Raw genomic sequence first — 18011 nt, 5'->3', positions numbered from 1 at the left:
GATGGCACTATGAACAAACACAGTATCTTAAATAATATTAACATTCCACTTAGCTTTTATTACTGCCTCTCTGTGTGTGTGCACATATTTCCAGACATGTGTGCTAGTACAAGTTTTGTCTACAAATAATCCACTGCACAGAATTCTTCCTTGAGAAGCTACTGTGTTTTGTTTGCACATGAGGTACTACACACATTTCTATAGTTGTGAACAACTACGTTTGATTAAATCTGTCAGATTTATCATTTCAGTATGAGGGAAGAAATATGTGTTTCTCTAGAAAGGAAATCAATATGTCTATGTGATAGATGTAGACTAGAAGCCTGGATACTGTCTCTTTAAATGATAAAGCAGAAATGGCAGGGCAGCTCCCACCATTGGCTGCTGACATCATTGCTGTGTGAGGCAAAGCCCCTGTCTAAATCTTATAATCTCTGTTTATAGGATAGACTTACAGTCACTGACCTAATAGCCATCATTCCAACTTAAGTGACAGAGTTCTGCATCTGAGGTGTCCATGATTTGCTTTGTTTACATATCCTTAGCAGAATCTTTTAGACAGAGCACTACACTGTTGCTCTCCTGTAGTCACAGATGACTCTCCTGAATAGAGGAAAGGTGTCAGATGGTCAAGGCTCCAGAAGTGAACTAAGCAATCCACTCTCTCAAGGTAAACCAGAGAGAAAGCCTTTCATGTAACTCTCAGACTATGACAGACACGGATGAAGCCAAAAGCATCCTCAGAATAGGGCCAAAGACAGCCTGTGACAAAAACCTAACCAGAGAACTCCTCCCTGTCCTGACACCACTGAGGTCCCATAGGAGTCCCAGAGACTCAAATAGAAGAGTTTTCACTCAGAGATGGTGTACCCCACAGATAAGTATCCAGCTAAGACAGCTGAGGAAATCAGGGGTCACAGATATCTTCCCAGCATTTATATGTGTACCTCTGGAATTACGACCAGCAAAACCATTCTAATGACCTATAAAGCAATGACTGCAGCTATCGGCTCATGAGGGTGCCTAAAATTACCAGGAGGTCTTGTCCCATGGGTGAAATCTATCAGCATTTGAAGTGGCTATTTGCAACCAATTTAAACCATCTTATTCTCTAAGTAAGGTTACAAAATTCCCTCTAAATATGCTGTTTTCTTCTCTTTGACCAAAGATGAAATAAAGGGCGTCAACTGATGAAGTACAAATGTGGGCCCCTATATTAACACCATGCTGATTAAAACTCTACGTTGCACTCTCCTCACAGCACCTAGTGCGATTCCTGACCGTGTTCCTTACTTACCACTTCTCTCTGCAGCTGCATCTTACAAAGTAAAGAAGTATAGTGGTGAACATTTTTAAAAGAATACTTCCCAACCATTAGCTAGCATGTGCAAGGCCTGTGAAATCTCAAGCCAGAAAAAAAAAGAATCTCAGCATGAAGAGAGGAGTTGGGTTGAGGAGCTGTTGGGAATTGATAGCTCCTGGGAGAGGAAGAGTATGGTTGCTGGTAGATTGACAATGTTCCAGTGGATAAACATTTGTAGAAAAATATATGGACAGCAGACATTGAGCTCTCTCTCTCTCTCTCTCTGTCACCTCTCCCTCCATCCCCACCCTGTGTGTGTGTGTGTGTGTGTGTGTGTGTGTTTTCAATGTGGGTAGGGAAGCACGAGTGGATCTTAGAGGAATTGAAGGATAAATATATTAAAAATACATTATATGAGTTCCTCAAAGCATTTTTAAAACAGAAACATTCTTTCAAAACCAGGAAATCAATCAACAAACACAAAGACCTACTGTCTTGGCCTAATGTTAGATTATTCCATTCCCACCCCATGTCTACCCTTGATTCCTTCTAACCACTGAAATCTCCAAGCCGCCAAAAACCGGAGTTTTAACTCCCACTAATCACCGTCACCTAAATTACGACCAAACAGAAAGTATGCCCATTATCTATACGTATTCTGGTTAGCTAATTTGTATATATCCAGCTGTAATGGTTAGAATACATTCTTGTATACTAGGGATAAATCTTATCTAGTGGTCCTCTGATATGCTTACATTTTACATATATCAATGGGGTTTAGTTTGCTGATATGGCCATAAAAAAACATTACCTTAAAATGTGTTGTTAGCAGAGAAGTTGAGAGGATACCTAACTTGAAGTTTCACCCCTACTGACTAGCATTCACAGTAATAATTAAATTCACAGTACTGATAGGTGCTCTGCATTCTCCCAGAAGAGAAAGATAAATCACCAATATCTCCCAGGTACATCAACCTGCAACCTACAACAAAGACGTGCCTGCAAGACAAACTAGTGCAGAAGTGACACAAACGTTATGGAAGTAACCAATGATTCTGTGATTGGATTTAAGGCCCTCTCCATGATATGGAGCTCATATCTGATACTGATAGGGAGGCCAAGAACTTGAGGCTAAATGGGTCACCAGTCTAGAGGCAAACCTAATCCTATCATTTTGTTAAAGAACATAATAATTAAATGGCTCGTAATGACATTTTATTATACCTATAGATCAATGCTTCACTAGGCCCACATCAGAGCAAGAGTCTCTTGAGAACAAACACAGAGATCCATGAGTAGAAAAAAAAAAGCAGAGAATGAGAAATTTTGAAGCACTGAGTTCTTAATGGGATGTCTTCATCAAAGCCTTCCCCTTAAGGATCAGGGATCTCTGAGGAAGAGGCAGTGGATGGATTCTAAGAGCCAGAGGTGGTAGAGTACTCCAAATAAACAGATACAACAGGATTGATGCACATATAAACTCAGAGACCATGGCAGCACACACAAGGCCTGCTTAGGGTCAAGGTATATGGGGTCCTAGCACGAAGAGCGAGAATGAGCTTGGGTTCCAACCTTTAACCAAGCTACTATCTGCAGTTGATACTCACTGCTAAAGGAAAAAAATCAGTTTTCTCCAACTGAGTCTTACTAGGAATATTAACCACACCTTAGAAGAGGCCCCATGTCTAAGAGTAGTTGTTCAACAGAAAATGAACTCTGTGTTGTTGTTGTCGTTGTCGTCGTCGTTGTTGTTTGTGGGGGCAGTTTTGTCTTATCTGTCTTTTGCTTGTTTATTTTTAATTTCCATTTTGTATTTTTGTTGGGGCAGGATGTGCTTCTTGAATTTTGTTGTTTTGTTTTTGTAATTTTTTTTTGTTGTCATTGTTAAGAGAAAGAAAAACAGCTGGGTGGGTAGGGAGGATAGGAAGGTTTAGAAGGAATAAGGGGAATGGAAAAACACACTCAAATATATTGTACAAAAATTTTTCAATTAAAGACAAATGAGTTGTTAGATGATAATGGTTCTTAGAACTCACTGTAATTTTCCAGTAGCCTTTTTTTGGTAAGGAGTATACTTAAACATAGTGACAGGATATATATAGCTAGTAAAAACATAAAGGGTAGCATAGTTGTTTAGTGTCCATATCCAAACATTATGCCCAGTTCATAATTGTAGTGTTACAGTTCACACAACTGGTATCCCAGGGTCATTTACAGCGTCTGAGCAAACCCAGAAGTCATGCTTTGTGTTGTAATGTGAGGACAGCTATAATGTCACTAGGTCATGGGACCTTTTCAACTCCATTCGAGTCTTATGGGATCATGGTCATCTACCTGGTCTGACATTGTTATGGGATGTATGGCTATCCTTTGCTTAGAGCTCCTTGCTGAAATTAGTTACCAGGTTTGGCACAACCTTTGGGAGCAACATTCACAAGTACTTTTATTATCTTTCTTTTTTTCTGGTGATACAGAGTTTATATGACACTGAAAGGGAATTCTTAAAAGACTACAGCATCATCTGTGGAGTATCGCGGTCTGATGCCTTTTCACTGAGAGACCTTAGAACTTCCAATCACACTGCAATAATGAATTTGTTCATGCTTCCTCTCTAATTTTTAAAATAATTTTAAGCACTTGTGCTTCTACTCAAAATTCATCCATTGCCTCTTTATATTTACAACGATGTCTAGAACCAAGAAAATGACTTATTTTCTCTTTACCTGGGATTATATTTTCCATATTAATGTTTATTTATTTTAGTTTCTTTCTCTTCTCCTTAATCAAGTTTCACAAGGTTATATGTTGTTCATTAACACTTTCAGAGAATCCAGTTTTAATGTTGCTTCTTTTTATGTTTGCTTTCTAGTCTTTACTTTTGTCTTTATTAATTTCTTCCTCCACATTCCTGCTTTATCTAGTTACCTTTTAATTTGCATTTGTACATTTAAAAATATTATTTTATTTTTAAATTAATTGTGTGTATATGTTTGTGTCTGGGGTGGGGTGTTACTTTTCCCAGGCCCTATGGAGCCTAAGTCATCAGATTACCTGGAACTGGAGCTACAGAGGGCTGGTGGCTCTGGATGATGGGAACCAAACACAAGTCTTCTGCAAGAAAGAGCAGCCAGTGCTCTTAACCTCTAAGCTAGTTCCCCAGACACTAATTTATAACTTTAATTTTCTTCTTTGATCCAAGGATTGTTTAAAAGCATACTTCTTAACTTTATGAAATATTTGTCAGATTTTTATATCCATCTCTAGTTTTACTGGAGCATGATCAGAAAAGCAGCCTATAAAAGCTCTACTCTTCAATTTATTTAGGTTTTTATGCATGTCAAAATACCTATTAACTTCTACAAATGCTTCATGAAACAAGGTAAGAATCTTAATTCTCTGTGTAGTGATGTCTATACACACTTGTATGCGATTTTGTCTTATGGGCAGTCCAGACGACTGACCATTGTGCTCAAATTCAGTATGTCCATGTTTACAAAGGTTTGCTCAGTCTATCCAGTTCAGAAAATGGTTGATGAAATAGTCCCAACAGAACTATAGTCAGTTATTATAGTTCTTGCTATGCAACTTTTCTTATTGGGCTGCCAAATTATTCAATATTCTGTGACTACCGAACATCCCTAGTGAGTTATTTCTTTTACCATAGTGCATATCTTTGGTAGACATTTTGAAAGAATTAGAGTCTGTGTCCAGATTCATTTGAATTTGAAGGTTTCTTGCTTCACTTTTGTTATCAGGTACAATCCAATCATGGAGGAAACCTTTCCCCAATGCTTCATCCTCACATTTCATCCTGTCACAGCTGTGAATCTAGTGCACATAGCTAAATTCTGTTTTTAACCCAATCTGACATTTCTTACGTTATTACATCTGTTCACATTACATATAATGACTATTTATTTCATTTCTCCAACTTATAATCTCATTTCTACTCCTTCTATAGTTTTATATTGTTGTTTTTACTGGTTGGTTGGTTATTTTGTTATTCTTTGATTCTGTCTGGCAATTGGACAGAAGAATCATTTTGGGTTGTTCCCTCTCCATTAACTATTAAAGTTAATCTTCACTCCCCTTAGAATAATAATTAACAAATGACTTTATCCTGCTTCCATGCCCCTATGTCCCTAAAGGTCTCACAACCTTTAATTCCAGCAAAGCAGCCTTGTGTCCAGTAATATACCCTTGCTCTAGAACTCTGAGCTCTCATTGTGGTTCGTGGTTTCCATTCCTGTTGATCTTCTTTTATTTAGCACTCATGAAGATGTCTTTGGATGTTTCGGTCAGAATGACAGTACAAGTAGCAGACACTATTAGTTCTCACCTTTTCCAAATCATATTCCTTTGAAATGAATAAAAGTTTTAGTTATTTACATTTCTTTATAGTCAAAACGTTTCTCACGTGACTTTTTATTTTACTACCTTTAGCTTTCATTGTGTGCAGTTTTACTGCCTTTCAGATTGCGAAGTTACACCTAAGCGTAATGCCTATATTAACATCCCTTCCCTAGTCACAAATCCTGTATCTCCAGCAGAAAACACTACTGGTTTGGGAGTGTAGAGGTTTTAGGGGACATTTTGGGCTTTGGTTTGGTTTAGGGATTCTGGGAATTTTATATTTAGAACTGTAGGCCAGGTTTCCTTGTTCTCCTGCGACAAGAATTTGACTTCACTGAGTGGTGCTCTTAGGATTGAGATGAGCAAGCAAAACCATGCAGAGGGATGAGCAAGGCTGAGGAGCAGCATTCCCTGTTGCCACAGTTGGTTTTGTGGCATCTGGGTTTGAAATACTGAGACGTCTAGTCCTCAGCAACCACTCATCAGTGACTATCGTTGAACACGGATGATGATAGCTAGGGAAGATGGTGTAGCAATTGAGAGAGGAGACCCTGCAGCAAATCCAGTGTCATCTTTGCTGAACGTCCAGGAGCTTCCTGAGCATGGCTGGCTGTGTGTCTTCACTTAGTGTCATTAGATTTGTAAACCTTAATCCTGTCTCAGGTTCAACTCTATTTACCAGGAAAACTACCATCTCTACAGTTCAGAGATCTCTTTCACTGGGGCTTTGGTGATTGCTTCAGCTGTTTCTCCTTTTTTCTCTGGGCATGTTAAACTTCCCAAATCTGTGCTCTTAATCACTTAAATTACCCTCCTGTGTCTTGGTGGCTGTAGTGTATTGTCCTTCCATCTATTTCTTCTTCCAGAAATCTAAATCATTTGCCACTGTGAGTTACAGCTTTCCTTTTGATTCTTCTGGTGGATATAGTCATTCAGAAATTTGTATTTCAGGACTCAAAGATCTTCAGTGTGTTTTAATGATACAACATTGAGAATGCCTATTGGTGTCTCATTCACTACTTCTTCTTCTTCTTCTTCTTCTTCTTCTTCTTCTTCTTCTTCTTCTTCTTCTTCTTCTTCTTCTCTTCTCTCTCTCTCTCTCTCTCTCTCTCTCTCCCCCCCCCCCACCGTGGGTACTACCTCAATGTCACAGCCTTCGGTGCCTGAGTCATATTAAAGGAGTTGTAGTATCTCCTGAAGTCTCCCTTGAGAGTCCACTGTTCGATTTGAGGCATAGGACGAAGACTTCAAAGAATTAGAACGCATAGAAGGATGTGCCCCATCACTATAGGCTGAAGCGCTGGGATAGCAGACAGGGAACCTCACCTACCAGAAGCAGAACCTCATCGGGTTTCTAGCTGCCTCTTCCAGGGCAACTGAAGTTTGGAGAAGCAGATGGTCCTTACAAGGACCACATTATGCTAAAAACATGAAAGTTCTTCCAACAAGGCCTCGAGATAAGTTTCATTTCCTCTGTCTTTGGTCCTTCAGCTCTCCTTTAACATCCAGGACCTACCTCACCATCACATTCACTCTTCCCTTGGTAACTATGATTCTGCTTTCTCCTTTGTGTCTATCACATATGGTCCGGAGCATCGTAGCTATTCATTTACCAGGTATGAGCCTTGGCAACAACAAATCCCATAATCTTAATTTATACATGACATCATCTCCGTGGCTGAAAAAAAAATCACATTACAAACGGCTGGAATTCATTTTTGCAATTCTCCTCCAAGTATCTAATTCAGGGAAATGCATGTACAACCCACTTAGCTTTCAAGAATTAGAGGAGTTAAGTTCACCAAATGCCAAATAGAGACAGAGATAAGACGCCAAAATGTGACACTGAATCTAATCAAGATGGGTCTGAAACCTTACTCTAGTTTTCCCACTCACTAATTAAATGATTCTTTTCTTCAACTCTCCTTTTCTTCATTGATAACTTATGTTTTAAAACTTTTTTTTATCTTCATAAAATAGCCAACAGTTTCAAATGAGATAACACACCAACGTACCTGACACAAAATAAGAACTCATAACTATGAGCTAGCAACATTATTTCTTAATTACTTTTTTGTTGCCAAGTTATTTGTATTTATTTTTAGGGCATAGTGTTATAATTCAATAAATTAAAAATGTGTGATGATTAAATCAAGGTAATTACCATTCCCATCTCCTCAAATATTATCACTTTATGTTGAGCACCTTTAATTATTTTCCTGTAGTCACAAGCATTATTGGTATTATAAATATCTAAAGCATATTCAGAGCATAAGAAAGAAAAGAGGAGCAAACAGGAGAAGGACAAGGAAGGAGAACCTCAACCCTGAATCTTAATCCAGTGGCCTTAAAGACTCTGGGTATCAAAGATGTTTTAAAGCCTTCTACAATAACCCATGTCTACAGGCTGGGCTTTTAATTGCTTTTCTTTTGCTAAATACTATTACACCAAACCTCTTTGGAAATTAATTTTCCCATCCAGTCACAGCAGAGAGAGTTAAAAAGGGAACATGTATGTGTAGGAACAATCTGAATCAGGCAGTAACAGAGACCCTAGCTGGTGTTCTAGTGTCCTTTGTTGAAACTTTTCTGCTTTGAGAGTCATTTGTCAACTCCATGACATGGCTTTGCAGGTAGAATCTTGACAGAAGAAACCATAGTTCCATCCATTTCCCTCTTGACAATAGATCTCTCAAGGAGCCTGTGAATTCTAGATAACCATGCTCTAATCCCACTTCTGTCACCGACAAGCTGTGAGGCTTCAGGGAAGCTGTTGGCATCTCTAGAGTTTTTATTATTAATTGGGGTTTTGGTTTTATATTGTTGCTATTTTATTAGTAGTAAAAGGGGATTTTTATTAGCCGATATGTATAAAATACAATTTTAAGTATACCCATAAGAGGTAGGTCAGATAGAGCATAAGAAAGACTAAATGGTTAACTAATATAGGAAAATGTTTTGAGGTTCTTATTTGCCCTATTGTCAATTCTGTGCATCTGTGATCTGGTGCCTCCCAGTATTCTTGTAAATGCTGTGTGTCAGGGGTTACTGCCACCATCTTCATTGTCATCTTCCTCTTTATGTGTTCTCTTGTAATGTACCATTCTGAGGCGATTTTTCTCTTGTTCCATCAAGAAGTCTTCTCCCACTTCTCAGCACAGGTTTGTTTGTTTGTTAACATGCCTAACATTCTTGTCCTTCCAAATGGCTCTGTTACCCTCCTTCTGCTCTGTGTCACTGTATCTTCCAGCATGGGTTCCAACTCTACTTAAGCACACAATGTTCCAAGGATGTTACTGGACATCCCCACAATGCCATTATCTTAGGCCTGGGAAATCAGGACCAGTCCCAACCAAAAAGCTGTCCTTGAATATCTATTCACTCATCTCCAAAGCCGAGCTCTATTCCGTATACCCAACCTATTAAAATATGTACCTCTCCATCCAAAAATCTTTTATCCATCTTTCATAAACACTGAACTGACTTGTTTGCAAAAGGCCCATCACCCAACACTTAAAATATTTATATAGCTTATATATTGTTATTCTCTTTTAGCATGCAACATGCCTTCTTGACAAACAGTTGTTTTGTACTCAAGCACATAAATCTAAATAGGTCTTGTATTAAAGATACGCTTAACAATATGTAAAGTAGAAAATGCTGGTTACTAGCATGTAGAGTACAGGATGCCATTCTTACGTTCTTGTAACTATAGAGTGAGGTATATGGCAATAATTTGCCATTGTAAAGCCAGGCTCAGCCCATGCTAACAAAGGTTTTCCTTATATATGCTGTGTTAGAAGTTTTGCAGGCAAGACAATTATCAAAATGTCACAGGAAGAGTGTTTACAAAGAAATTATATCATTTTAGTAGCATTTTATTGATTAAGACCTCATTCTGACAGCAGTATGGAGAATATATCTAATAAACAAATGATACTAGATGCTGTCTCAATGTACCAGTCTTCCTCCCTCAAATTACTAGGAAAAAGGCTATGACCATAGAGAGGGAGACAGAAAAGCAGAACTAGGCAGCTAGCATTGCAGAACTTGTGGATGGCTGGGCAGAAGAGGAAAGAGAAAAAGAATCAGCATGGCTAATTTAGGTCCTTGCCTTGACAGGAAAGAGAGGCAATAGAGGTAGGGAAGGAGGTTATGTGGGATCCCTATGTAACCATACAGTTTTATATTTGTAAGATTTATGCTATGTATATGATGCCTTATACATATACATATATCATATACATATGCCATATACACATACACATCTTACTTATTAAATACAAGATCCAGACAGACAGAGACCTTGTTGGTTTTTTTGTATCCCAGCCAATGATAAATGGTCAGTGCAATCTGGATGAAGGTTGTTTGTAGATAAGCTTTTGAGTCCGAAGTAAGAACTAGATTCTAGACAACTATGCAATGCCCATTAGGTTTTATTGCCCAGAAAGTCTTGTGTATCCTTTAGTGTTTCTCATGACCATGTTATATCCAGAAATATGAATATTTTATTTCATACCAAAATAGGTGCAATTACAAAATTCTCATTAAGACCCGAGTGCTATTATTCTTGTTAACAAATATAAGCAAGGTAGATTGACTCACAGAGCAGCAAAACCTGCAAGAATACTTTAAGTGTTTATGTTATATTAAATACTTAAAGGGGTGTGACTGAGGAAAATGAATAAATCATCTCACTGGGAAGAACTTCTAACATACTGACAGTAGATAGGTGGCTTCCAAGATATCATTGAAATGCTTAGGATGTCAGAAGTCATCATATAGTCAGACTAAAAACAGTGTATATATATATATATATATATATATATATATATATATATACACACACAAATGTATTAGTTAGGGTTCTCTAGAGTCACAGAACTTATGGAATGTCTCTATATATTAAGGGAATTTATTGTAATGAGTTACAGCCTGTATTCCAACTAACCCAACAATGGGCATCTGTGAATGAGAAGTCCAGAAGTCTAGTAGTTGATCAGTCCACACGGCAAGTTGTTTCACCTGGTCTTCCAGATAAGCTAGAATCCTGGAGCGATAGGTTCCAACAGATATGCTGGCAAGTAAAGAGTGAGTCTTCCTTCTTCCAAGGTCCTTATGTAGGCCTCCAGCAGAAGGTGTGGCTCAGATTAAAGGTATATATCACAACACCCAGATCTGGAACTTGCTTTGTCCCAGGCTGACCTTGAACTCAGAGATCTGCTTGCTTCAGGCTCCTGGGAGTAAAGGAGTGTACTACCTTGCCTGGGCCTAAGCTTTTCCTAGCAACTATGTCTCAATATCTCCATGTCAAGATCCAGGTCAGAAGCTTGTATCTTCCAACCTCAAGATCTGGATCACAGGTGTGCCCTCCATTTCTGGATTGTAGTTCCTTCCAGATGTAGTCAACTTGACAATCAGGAGTAGCCATTACAACATATATACATGTATACATATATATACACCTAGATATATAGATACATAGATATATACATGTATACACAGATATACATACATATACACAAATATAATATGCATGCATATATACATGTTTATATATATACTTATATATGCTTTTGGAGTTTGATACATATGTATATATAATATATATGTACATGTATATGTATATTTAAAATAACTAAAAACATAGAAATGAGTATATATTTAGTATACAGTAAGCAGTGTTGTATACAAATATACATAAACAATGTATATATACATATACACGTGTACATGTATATACACATACACATGTATATACATATAAATATATGTGTGTATATGTGTGCTACACATATAAATATATGTATGTATGTGTACTGTTTGTATGTATGTGTATACATACACTGTTTACTGTATACTGAATATATATATTCATTTTTATAATTTTAGTTTATTTATGTATACATATATTTATAGATATCAAACTCTAAAGGGAATTATGGCATAAGAATGAGAGGCAGCAAGAAGAATGGAAACTGTATAAAAACATGAATAGGCCTTCCAAAGAAATCTAATAAATGTCTCTGGTACTTAAAGAAGTTGGAAGAAATCTTGCTTGTCTGAAATAATAAAGTGTTACCTGCCTGTCCCTTTAAGGATTCTCATGTACAAATCAAATACAGATGGCCCATTACATTTATGACCTCACTGTCAATTACTCTAGATGAAGCATGCATTAATTATTGAAATGCTTTCATAATATACAAGGTTTTAGTGGTTACATTGCCATAGATAATTTCAACTTTCTGATTAGAAGCTGGTCTAAGCAATTTTATTTATGAGAATTCATTTCTTGAATGTAATAAAAACTACAAATCCAGTAGTATATTTTTCTTTTCTAGTTAACAAAGCCAAACGACACAGTTCCTGGCCTCTGTCCTCAGAAGTCAGTACATTACTTCCTACTAACTTCATTAGCATGGCACACAACACATGAAGTCTGTCAAAACCTATTATAGGATGGGCAAGGAGACTCAGGTGGTACACATATCTGCCCGCAAGCCTGAAGACCAGAGTTCAATCCCCAGGACTCACAAAGTGGAAGGAGAGAACCCAATTCCTGCAAAGTTGTCCTTTGACCTCAAAAACCTCACTGTGATGCACACACACACACACACACACACACACGTACTCAAATGAAAATAATCACAGTAAATTTGGATTGTTGGCGTTATTTGGTATATATGGGAGGAAAGTGGAGGTAATCTTTGGAATTATTCTTTTCAATGGATATGGTATATTCATAAGCTATGTTGTTTTGCAAACAATTTAGAGAAAGTCTAAACTTGGCTGAAGCTTCAAATGGTTGCATGTGCTTCAATTCAAACTAGTATTTTATATGTAACCATCCACAGACTGGAGATGTTTAAACATGGTACTAGATTTCTGTTGTTAATGTTTGGGTTGTTTTCCTGGCAGGGTCCATTAACTATTAATGCTAAAGAACAATGGAAACATCCCAATGAAACCATACCTTCCAAGAAACATTCAGAGAAACAGTGCAAAGCTTTAGAAAAAGGCTTGGGCATGTCAGTCATTCTGGAAGGAAGCTATTCACTCAACAAATACAAAAGAAGTACCTACTAAGTGCCAGGAACTGTTTTAGACATCTGTTGTACTTTGGACCTAAAAACAACGATCTCTTTTTCCTGCCAAGTATAGATTCTAGCAAGCTTACTCCATGAGTCCCTTAGCAGTAGGGAAGAGAGCATCTCTCAGGTGAGATAACTAGCTGAGGACATCCCAGAGAAGGCAAGGAACCCAGTATAACCTCAGCCCCTTTTTTCCAGTCCCATGGGCTTAAGTCAGTGTGTTTCAATTGGCCTCTCCACATCTAACTCTGCTTCATCATACTCCAGCATCTACTAATCTGCATTCTTAAGAGTTTATATTTAATTGTCTGGATGGTTCAGTGGTTAAGAGCACTCAGTGCTTTGCGGAGAACATATCTCTGATTGAACCCACATGGTAATTCACAGCCATCTATAACTCCTGTTCCAGGGCATTTAACAGTCTTCTCTAGTCTTTCTAGACACAGCACATATGTAGTGCACATACCTACATACAGGCAAAACACTCACATACATAAAATAAATATAAAAAGCTTATATGTAAACTCAGGGCACTGACCTTTGCTTTTGCTTATTTGTTTGTTTAGAGACAGGGTTTCTTGATTTCATACCTACTAAGTGCCAGGAACTGCTGTGTACTCCTCCAGGGTGCCAGCAGTAGAGGGGTGTGCCACCATGTCCAAGCAGCTGAACCACTTTTCTGTAGAGGTAGGTCCTCACCTGTTTAAAAGGCCAACTTTGTAAAAGATAAATAAATAAAAGGTTAGTTTTATTTCTCTTCCAAGAAATTTACTATAGAAAAACAACAACAGTGACAAAACACACACACACACACACACACACACACACACACAATGCTCTAGCAAGGAAAGGCTCAGATGAGACAAGCTTCATTGAACTGCTGCCTTCCCAGCCCAAAGGGATGAAGTGGTGTGCAAACAGGAGGCAATGTCCATACACAGTCATAGACTTGTTTCTCTGGCCAAACCAAAACACCAATGGGAAACTATTGCCATAATGAGGCATAAACAGAAAGTGCTACACTTCATAATGGGCTTGCACAACCCAGAGGTGAAAAAACCCCACAGCCTTCAGAGGCAACTAGAGCCTGAGAAAAGTGCTCAGTCTCCAAGCAGAACCATGCAAGAGGATAAAAATGCAGCCTGTGCTTCAAGAACACGCAACCTGACCTCGAGCAAGGCTTACGTGTCACCTCCTCCAGTAGACACTTATAAGACATTCTACTAATAGGGAAAGGCCATGGCTAAATAATATTAATTAATTGAATAATACAGAAGTAATTTAGGATATTAATTATACTGAATTTAAAAAATCTTTTTAGTGCTATTTATAGAGCTACTCCATAACAGCAAAATGTTATATGCTTAGCATCTTACACTTTGAAAGATGTTTGAGGGGCCACAAAGATAACCCACCAGGTAACAGGTGCTTGCCAATAAGCCTGAACTCCTTAATTTGATCCCCAGAATCCATGATTGAAAGAAAAAACAAATGCCTACAATGCATCCTATGACCTCAACGTGTGCACCATGACACATAGGGACAGAGGTGTTCTCATGTCCACAGATGAGATGAGACTCCAAAGCTCAGGCATACCGAACAATCCAGGACTCAAGTCCATTCATAAAGGGAATGTGAAACACATTTTGAGGGGGTAGAGAGTTGGCTCAATGGTTAAGAACACTTCTCTTGTTGTTCTTGCAAAGGACCCATGTTTAATTCCCAGCACCCACATGGAGATTTACCACTTCCTTAGGCACCAAGCATGCATGAGGTATACAAACATATATGCAGGTAAAACACTCATACACACAAAATAGTGAAATAAAATCTAGGGGAAAAAGGAAGGAAGAAAGAAACACAGTCGCATAAGAAGATCAGAGATATGTTGGTGGACACACTGGTAAGGAGACACTACCAGGAATAAGAGTGAGCATGTCAGAGCAGAAAGTAAAATCTGCAGCAGTATGGAAGGCAGATAAAGTACATAGAGAAAAAAGTCATTAATTTTATGTCAGATAGAGAAAATGTCTAACTGCTTACACATAAAATTGACTGTAAAGCTAAGTGGACATGGTATTTTGGTAAATTGTACATTTTAGTGTGTGTGCTTCTACAAGTGGAGGTCCAAGAGCAAGAGCAAGTATTTATCTTGATCACTTTCCACCTTTTATTTGAGACAGTGACTCTCATTATATCTAAAACTCATTGAATTCTCTAGGCTAGCCAGCCAACGAGCCTTCTCCTCCCCCTCCATCTCCTCTCCCAAGGCAAAAGTTACAGGAATATGCTGCCATGCCTGTTTTGTGTGTGTGTGTGTGTGTGTGTGTGTGTGTATACATAAAAAACAGGATCTAACTCTGATCTTCATGTTTGCAGAGTAGGCATTTTACTGACTTATCTCTGTGGTTCTGATCTTACAGTTTCTAATTCTGTAGTTTCTTATGGGTCTGTACAATACTATTATTTTGAATTCTTAGGAAAAAAATATTGTGTTTACTGTCTCAGTTAGGGTTTCCATTGCTGTGAAGTGACACCATGACCAAGGCAACTCTTATAAAGGACAACATTTAGTTGGGGCTGGCTTACAAGTTCAGAGATTCAGTCCATTATCATCAACGTGGGAGTTTGGCAGTGTCCAGGCTGACACTGCAATAGAAGGAGCTGAGAATTTTGCATCTTGATCTGACTGCAGCCAGGAGGAGACTGACTGTCTCCCAGCCAGCTAGGAGGAGGGTCTGAAAACTTCCCCCCACAGTGATACACGTCTACTCCAACAAGGTCACACCTTCCAGTAGTGCCACTCCCTGGGCCAAACATATTCAAGCCACCACATTTACTGATTCAGAAACTTATAACCCTGGTTTTTAACAAGCCATAGCCTGAAATCAATGTGTGGTTCAAGGTACAAGAGTAGCATCAAATAACCTCTTAGCGATGCTGTCTCAGGATCAAGCCCAGAAATAGTGAATCAAGACTCTAACAAGAGCCCCTGAGTGCCTGAGCACCTATAGCTTTAAAAGCCTAGCTTACATCATCTCTCCCTAGCTACTTGCTCACCCTAGAAAGCAAGGAGTAAGTAGACAAGACACCCGTAAGAATCATGAACAATCTAAATGTTTCTATTCCTACGCATTGTTTCCTCCTCAATCCATGTCTAATCATGTCTCCATCATCCTCCACTACAGCATGGCAAAAGATCCCATTCCAAACAGCTCCTAAATTTTGCCAAGGCTCACAAGCTAATTAAGTGGGCTACAAGGTATTTCATCTGTTTCCAACATTTACCTTTAAAATGCGTGTAAGTAAAGCAGTATTTGCATAGCCCTTAGTTTCCAGTCATTTCCCCAAGTCACAGTTCTCTGGGGATGAGTAAGATACTTTGGGCATCTCATCTGCTGGTTGTCCTCACCCTTTCATAATAAGATCAGTCTGTCCAGGTCAGGAAACATATATGTTTCCAGCATCAGAAACCCCTATGGTGAGTTCTGCTACAATGCTGAAGCTTTGAGCATTCTCATGTTTGCTTCGTCCTGCCTTTTTAGGCAGGACAGGGATAATTTCTAAGTTTTTCGTCCTGGACTTCTTGCTAGTGAGAACTGTGTATATTCTTCCATAGTGCAAGCCCTTCCAGCTTCTCTCCATTGCCAATGGAATTCTTCTGTTCAGCTCGCAGTTTGCAACCAAGAACACTAGGAGAGTGTAAGGCTTGTATTCCACCATCCATTCAATAGTAGATTAAAAGAAACCTCAAAAGGATTAAATAACTCACAAACTCATGGTCTAAGTACATAGAAGCAGTGCTCAAATAGAAGTATGCTTCTTAGCTTTCCTTAAGACCATATTGGATCTAAAAAGATCCAAAAAGAGATCTAAAAAGTCTCTATCCCTTTAAGTTAATTAGAATCTGGGAAGCAGGAACTGAAAAAGAATAAAGTTGACAGAGAGAAGGAAGGGGAGCCATGCTGAGTGAATGATATATACACATGTGGAAATATCACGGTGAAACACATTAATCTGTACAGTTAATATGTGTTAATAGATGTAATAATTTAAAGAAAACTGTTTCTCGATATGATCATAAGCTTCATGGCATGTTAACATCCATATAATGTTTCAATACTACCTGGCTAAATGTGCGCAATCAATCTACTACTCTTGGACATATAGTTGGCTTCTGATTTTCATCACTAGAAATAAACTCTAAAAGCTGAGTTTGAGAGAGTCTAGAGATTTGTTTCCAATCCTTGACAGTTATCTTCAACAAAGCAATCCTGGTCATGGCAGAATTACATTGTTAACTTTCCCTAAGGTACTTGTAAACGTATCCTATGAGTCACAAGGAAGAACAGACAAAAAGTGTGCAAAGGAAATTGGGTAAAACCAATTGTTCTTATCTGAAAAGCCAACTAACTGACAGGGCATGCTCTAGTGATTTGCTAGGAATATCATTGTCAGCACTGAATTCAGACACGACATATTCTAAAGAGATTATGGATGTGTGCATGGATAATTTCATTGCTCTTACAGATAATGAGTTACAATGCTTGAATTACATACTTTCTGACCAAGTGACCACACTAAAGCAGAAAAGAATGATGTTGCCATCTAACCCATTATTTAATATGTGGATGACACCCTCATATTCTGCTTTAGCCTGTAGATGTGAAAACATATCTAGCAGTTAGGGTAATAAGGCCACACCTACTCCAACATGGCCACACCTTCTAATGCTGATACTTCCTGGGCCTAGCATATACAAACCATTACATAGAGGTTCATGAAAACACTGTTGTAATAACCCAAAGGTGGGACAAGCCTGGGGCATATTGTAGAACACTTGACCCAGACAGCCATGAAGCATGTAGAGAGGAGTACATCTATTTCTACTAACAAGGGTAAGGCTGCCAAGAATTCAATGAAGTAAGTTTCAACTGTACAGTGATATGACATGATGCTTGTCCTCTAAATTCCTCTGGAGAGACAGAGAACTGTCAAGATATATACCATTGATGGGTCACATTCCTGAAGTGGAAAGGCAACTTGAATTGAAAGTAATGCCAAAGACCCCAGCTCTATCTTCTACCACCTTCATGCTAATGAGGTTAATGAAGGTAAGACAAATGGTTTAGCCTTAAATCCCCTGGTTCTAAAATTGTGATTATTATCCCTTTACTTCTAAGATCTTAGAATTATTTTTGAGGTTCCAGAATTAGTAGCAGAAAATCATTTTCTAAATTACAAATGATAAGCAGACATGG

The 18011-nt window shown here is 38.3% G+C and overlaps 1 long non-coding RNA gene across 1 annotated transcript in view; it reads right to left on the bottom strand.

Annotated features, from left to right (window-relative positions):
* LOC110297832 overlaps window positions 1-18011 on the bottom strand; it is a 111194-nt gene that overhangs the window by 23354 nt on the left and 69829 nt on the right. Inside the window, exon 12 of the long non-coding RNA XR_003837138.1 lies at window positions 13341-13465. This is a non-coding gene — a long non-coding RNA (uncharacterized LOC110297832). The remainder of the gene's footprint in view (window positions 1-13340; window positions 13466-18011) is intronic.

The sequence above is a fragment of the Mus caroli genome, chromosome 7 (genome assembly GCF_900094665.2).
Source record: "Mus caroli chromosome 7, CAROLI_EIJ_v1.1, whole genome shotgun sequence".
Lineage (NCBI taxonomy): Eukaryota > Metazoa > Chordata > Mammalia > Rodentia > Muridae > Mus > Mus caroli.
Note: the sequence above shows the minus strand (reverse complement) of the source record. Positions and strands in the feature narration are given on the sequence as shown.